Source organism: Entelurus aequoreus, linkage group LG03 (assembly GCF_033978785.1).
Source record: "Entelurus aequoreus isolate RoL-2023_Sb linkage group LG03, RoL_Eaeq_v1.1, whole genome shotgun sequence".
Lineage (NCBI taxonomy): Eukaryota > Metazoa > Chordata > Actinopteri > Syngnathiformes > Syngnathidae > Entelurus > Entelurus aequoreus.
Genome location: NC_084733.1, coordinates 16,855,346 through 16,861,774, shown reverse-complemented (window position 1 = coordinate 16,861,774; position 6,429 = coordinate 16,855,346). Strand labels below are relative to the sequence as shown.

Here is a 6,429-nt window from a genome sequence, read left to right as displayed (position 1 = left end):
TCATTTTGTTTTCAAAACGGTTACAAAAAATTGGGACCCCAAAAATTTACTGTGGGACCCCATTTTGAAAATTCCTAGCGCCAACACTGATGGAGTACTGGTGCGTGCAAAACAGCAGCAGGCGGCTGAGGCCTGCGGGCCGGTTCTAATACTAATTAGAGTGTCCGCCCTGAGATCGGTAGGTTGGAGTTCAAATCCCAGCCGAGTCATACCAAAGACTATAAAAATGGGACCCGTTTCCCTCCCTGCTTGGCACTCAGCATCAAGGGTTGGAGTTGGGGGTTAAATCACCAAAATGATTCCCGGGCGCGTCGCCGCTGCTGCCCACTGCTCTCCAAGGGGATGGGTCAAATGCAGAGGACAAATTTCACCACATCTAGTGTGTGTGTGACAATCATTGGTACTTTAATCTTTAATCTTTAATCAAATATCATCCCGGGGGCCTTGACTTTGACAAGTCGGAGTTAAACGATTATTTTGTCATGATCTGCTGTACACATTTGAGTTTGACCACAAAGTATATATCACAGAAAAATAAATCAACAGATTTCAAGTGCAAGATGTACTGTAGACATCATATTCAGTGCAAAAAAGTATTTTTTTTTAGCTGCAATTATTTACTTAAAGGAATAAAAGTATGAACATGAAAATTATTAGGGGTCTAATTATATTCGATAATTGATAATCTAATAATCAATTATATAAATAAATAATAACAACAATGAATAATTATAAATGATAAATATAATAACAAACAATAAAAACAATAGGAAATAATCTAATAGTTAGATAATAGACTAATAAAATAAACTGATACATTTTAATTCATATTGAAATTGCATCAAGTGACTTGTCGACAATAAGAAATCTTTGTCAATTATTTTTATAATCGACATTGTCGATTATGTCGACTAATCCTTACAGCCCAAATTCACGTCCTGTGTTCAATATGTACCATGTTGCACATTTTTTAAATCATAAAAAAAAATGATAAAGATGTGTTATAGTAGAGTGAGTCAGAAGCGTTATTGAATGGACTGTACAGTATTATAAATGATTGATAAATACTTAAATAATAGCTGACAAAAACATTGTTTTTCAATACTATATTTAAAGGAGCTGTTTGCAACATTTACAAAGATGCCTAGAGGGCGCCAACTTTCCAATGTTTTTCACACAGTACTGTACATAAACTGTCAGTTTAGGCTGCTCGCCGGCTCCTCATCACCACTCCAAGATGGCGGCCGAATTTCTCGCGTCATAGTAGATTGCACAGTACAGTACATATTCCGTACAATTGACCACTAAATGGTAACACCCGAATACGTTTTTCAACTTGTTTAAGTCGGGGTCCACGTTAATCAATTCATGGTAATGGATGCAACCTTTCTGCTAATGGGAGAAAAGGACACATTTGTCGGCCGGATTCGAAGGATACTTGGAGCTTTTTTGAATTGGGACAGTCTTCGCGCACCGCGATGACGTCAGCACCCACACAAATTCGCACTGCAAAGGATGCAGCCGCCGAATTGATGATGAAATGATATGACAAATTCCAGATTATTATTATTTTTAATTAATGATGACCCTACAGCTTCTCCACGAACATCTAATCATATGTATTTATTATTTAGTGTTCACATCACATTCCACAAACATGACTGCAAACTGGGTGTTACGAGAATCAACCAATTGGCGGCGCCAGTTCCCAACCTGTTTACAGAAGGCGGGTCCAGGATCAACCTACCGCAAATAAGGCCCGCCTTTACTCAAACCCTATTGGTTGTTGCATAAAAACAACTCATTGCTTGCTTTCTGATTGGCTCTTCGTCTGTCCGCTTTGACAGAAGGTGCTAGCTACATGCTAAAATATGAAACCGAACCCACCGCGGATGAAAGGAGTCAACAGAAAACGAAAACTAACGAATTGACAGAATAAAATAATGCAGGGCAGGTTGGTAAATTAGTAAACCAGTCGATGTGAAAGACTCCTATTGACGCGGAGTTTACGTGCGGCGACACCGAGAAGGTGCCTTTTTTTTGGCAGGCCTACGTCATGTAAACAACAAAAACACCTGAGCCTCCTGCACTGCACCTCTTCGTCAATGTTTGTTACCTGCAGGCAGACCCTCGTCAAATGTAAGATGTGCATTTATTTCCCACTGTCTGTTTTTGTGTTATGACATTTTCATGTGGCCTTTGATTAAAAAAAAAGTCTCAATGCTGGTTATCCTTTTTTTTTTGTAGCTGGAAATGTTGAATACCAACTTCCGGAGGGGATGCATTGTGCAGGAATGGAGGTAACCATCATATTCAGTACATGTTTCTGTGATAATGTCTCATATAAGTAGTTACACCCTCCAAAAAGCAATGCGATCATGTGTCTGGAGTCAGATTTCTTGGGGTCATCCTAGATCAGCCTTGGGCAATTATTTGGACTCGGGGGGGCCAAATTTAGAGAAACAAATGTGTTTGGGGGCCGGTATGTCTATTTTTAGGAACACTAATACAAAACCTCACAATAATGTCAGACCCACTCGACATCCGTTGCTTTCGGTCTCCCCTAGAGGGGGGGGGGTTACCCACATATGCGGTCCTCTCCAAGGTTTCTCATAGTCATTCACCGACGTCCCACTGGGGTGAGTTTTTCCTTGCCCGTATGTGGGCTCTGTACCGAGGATGTCGTTGTGGCTTGTACAGCCCTTTGAGACACTTGTGATTTAGGGCTATATAAATAAACATTGATTGATTGATTGATTGATTGATTGAATGCTAAAAACGTTGTGACAGACCGCCTTAAAAAACAGAATGGAATTTGACTTTTATTTAACTGAATGAGACACTCAGAATGTACATGAAAATAAAGAATGTGGGATTTACAATATTAACTATGAAGGATAAAACACTGAATATTGACAACATATGAACGTCACACCCCCTCTCGATCGACATATTTTACAATCAAGCGAAACGCAAAAAAAATGCAACAAACACAGCGAAATATGAACGGGAAGGATAAAAAACCCACCTACAATCTGATACATCTGATATATCACTAAGCTTTAGAACTTTGTTGTAAAAATCTACTTCCGCGTCTGTCCCTGACACCCACATTTCAGGCTGGCCGCTCTGGAAACACTCTGTGGAAACGCTCCCCACCCACACTGCTTGGTGCCTCGTCTGAGATGCTGTGACTTAGATTACCATAGTAACTAATTAAATTACCATAGTAACTAGTATATCATGCAAACGTGCAGATTCCAACCATTGAAATACTTAGTATAGTTCAAGATTTATGGTCATTTGAAAACATCACTGCACATCATAATGGCAGCAACAGTTTCCATATTAAAGATCTAAAAACATTTTTGGGAATGTCCGGCGGGCCAGATTGAAAAGCTTAACGGGCCGCATGTGGCCCCCGGGCCTTAATTTGCCTAGGTCTGTCCTAGATGAAAAGTTGACATGGAAAGCTGATATATTGCATGTGGAAAAATAAGGTATCTAAAAGCTTATTTATTTTGAACAAGGTTAAATACGGCTTCCCGTATAATACCATGAGAATGTTATATTTCTCAATTATTCTACCTTGTTTCAATTATTGTGCAGAAATATGGGGAAATAGCAACATCATGTCTTTATTTCTTTTACAGAAAAGAGCGATTCGTATTATTTTTAAAGTAGGATATAGAGACCACACAAATCCATTCTTCATTAGGTCAGGATTATTACAACTAAAAGACATTGTAGAATTGCATACTCTTATTAGTGATGTTCAAAGCTAGAAATAAAGTTCTTCCGAAGGACTTACAAAAGTTATTCATGTTCACGTCTGAAGATGAGAATCACAGAGGGCCGTATGACTTTAAACATCCAAGAGCGTTAAGAAATTTGAAACAAATGTGCTTGTCTGTTGCTGGTGTGAAAGCATGGAATTCTCTAAAAGACTTAAAAGGTTGCAAGAATGTTTTTTAATATAAAAGGAGTTACAAAAAGACACAACTGGCATTATATATATATTAAAAAATATGTTGGAGTTCGGGTGTTGGTGGAGGGAACAGTGATAAAGTCATCTAAAATAATTTGTGTTAAAAAAGGGGGCAAATAAATACAAGAATGTTATTCTTCCATCTGCTCCTTTCTGATCATGGAAATGTATAAGAAACAAAAAAACAATGAAAGTGTTTTTTAATATAAAAGGAGTTACAAAAAGACACAACTGGCATTATATATATATATATTAAAAAATATGTTGGAGTTCGGGTGTTGGTGGAGGGAACAGTGATAAAGTCATCTAAAATAATTTGTGTTAAAAAAGGGGGCAAATAAATACAAGAATGTTATTCTTCCATCTGCTCCTTTCTAATCATGGAAATGTATAAGAAACAAAAAAACAATGAAAGTGTGAACTGTGCGTGGCTTGTATATATGCATTTTAATGAAAGGAATACAAAGAAATGAAGACGATGATCATGTCAACGAAAATCTCTGAATCATCTCTCACACTTCCTGAGATAAACTGCGAATTATTAGATAAAGCAAAGTGTGGCCCTACCAACAGTTGCACTGCTGTTATAATAAAACCATTGTTAACTGTACAGGCCATGCTTTAAGACCATACAAGTGTAAAAATAAGTTAACCAATAAATGAGTAACGCAGACGTTTTCTAACATCAGTGTCAATCGAGAGCAGTTTCATTCTAACAAAATGTGAAAGCCGCTTGCATGGAACAAGTTAATTCTGTAACTTGTATAATCATTTGGAGCGCATGACAGTCCCTGCATTCGGGCAATGTAGCTGAGATAGGCTACAGCACCCCCCCGCGACCCCTAAAGGGGCAAGCGGTAGAAAATGGACGGATGGATGGACAGTCACTGCAGGAATTTATGATGCAACAATCGCAACATCCATCCGTCCATTTTCTACCGCTTGTCCCGTTCGGGGTCGTGGGGGGTGCTGGAGCCTATCTCAGCTGCATTTGGGCGGAAGGCGGGCTACACCTTGGACATATCACTACCTCATCGCAGGGCCAACACAGATTGCTTGCTGGCTCCTCTTCTTTTTAGAAGATAGGGGTCCATCGTCCCTAAGAATGATGTGCTCTGTAGTGACTGTACAAGCCAATACGAGCTTTGAAGTTTCTGCCGCATATGGGACAGATCAGATCAGGTGGTAATATACATTTTGGCATGACTCTTCTTTCCAGGCTCCTCCTCCTTTTTTCAAGTATCATAGATGTTATTTTCTCCTCATACTTTGTCACTCCTTCACTGACTGCAGCTCTCCATGTTATTCTGTCTTTTGCTAGGTCTTCCCAGTATGTAGTATCTACCGTATTTTTCGGAGTATAAATCGCTCCGGAGTATAAGTCGCACCGGCCGAAAATGCATAATAAAGAAGGAAAAAAACATATATAAGTCGCACTGGAGTATAAGGCGCATTTTTGGGGGAAATTTATTTGATAAAACCCAACACCAAGAATAGACATTTGAAAGGCAATTTAAAATAAATAAAGAATAGTGAACAACAGGCTGAATAAGTGTACGTTATATGACGCATAAATAACCAACTGAGAACGTGCCTGGTATGTTAACGTAACATATTATGGTAAGAGTCATTCAAATAACTATAACATATAGAACATGCTATACGTTTACCAAACAATCTGTCACTCCTAATCGCTAAATCCCATGAAATCTTATACGTCTAGTCTCTTACGTGAATGAGCTAAATAATATTTGATATTTTACGGTAATGTGTTAATAGTTTCACACATAAGTCGCTCCTGAGTATAAGTCGCACCCCTGGCCAAACTATGAAAAAAACTGCGACTTATAGTCCGAAAAATACGGTATTTAACATTGTTTCAATGTCTTCTTTAAGCAATCCTTGTAGCGTTTTCTCTGCCCACCAACATTTCTTTTCCATTCATTTAGCTGACAGTACAACATCTGTTTTGGCAGTCTGTCGTCATTCATCCGTATGACACGCCCTGTCCATCGTAGTTCAGTGTTTCCCATAAACTGCCAAGATACCTGTGGCGGTGGGGGCGTGGCTATGGGCGTGGTCACCATGGCACCATCGAGTAATTTGCATAATTTACTACAATGATATGATTTTCTCTAAAAAGGCTAAAAAAATTGATACTTACTAATTAATAATAACAGTTTTGTTTTAAATGTCCATCCATCCATCCATCCATCCATTTTACAATACATTTACAACACTTTATGTACATATTTATAAACAGATTTGAACAATAAGTTATTCACTGAAATATATTTATTAATTGTGGTTCTTACAAAAAATATATCTTATAAAATATAAAAGCTAAAATGTCTCTTAAAGCTCTGCCCCTTTAATTAGTGCATACTAAATAATTTAACTTTAGCCTACTACTACAACCATATTATTTACCAGCAACATAA

At 38.2% G+C, this 6,429-nt stretch overlaps 1 protein-coding gene across 1 annotated transcript in view; it reads left to right on the top strand.

Moving 5' to 3' along the window:
• Positions 1 to 1,839: 1,839 nt before the first annotated feature.
• Positions 1,840 to 6,429, top strand: part of atg9a (ATG9 autophagy related 9 homolog A (S. cerevisiae)) — a 30,567-nt gene continuing 25,977 nt past the window's right edge. Inside the window, exons 1-2 of the mRNA XM_062041384.1 lie at positions 1,840 to 2,139; positions 2,248 to 2,300. The gene's annotated coding sequence lies outside the window, so the exon portion shown is untranslated. The remainder of the gene's footprint in view (positions 2,140 to 2,247; positions 2,301 to 6,429) is intronic.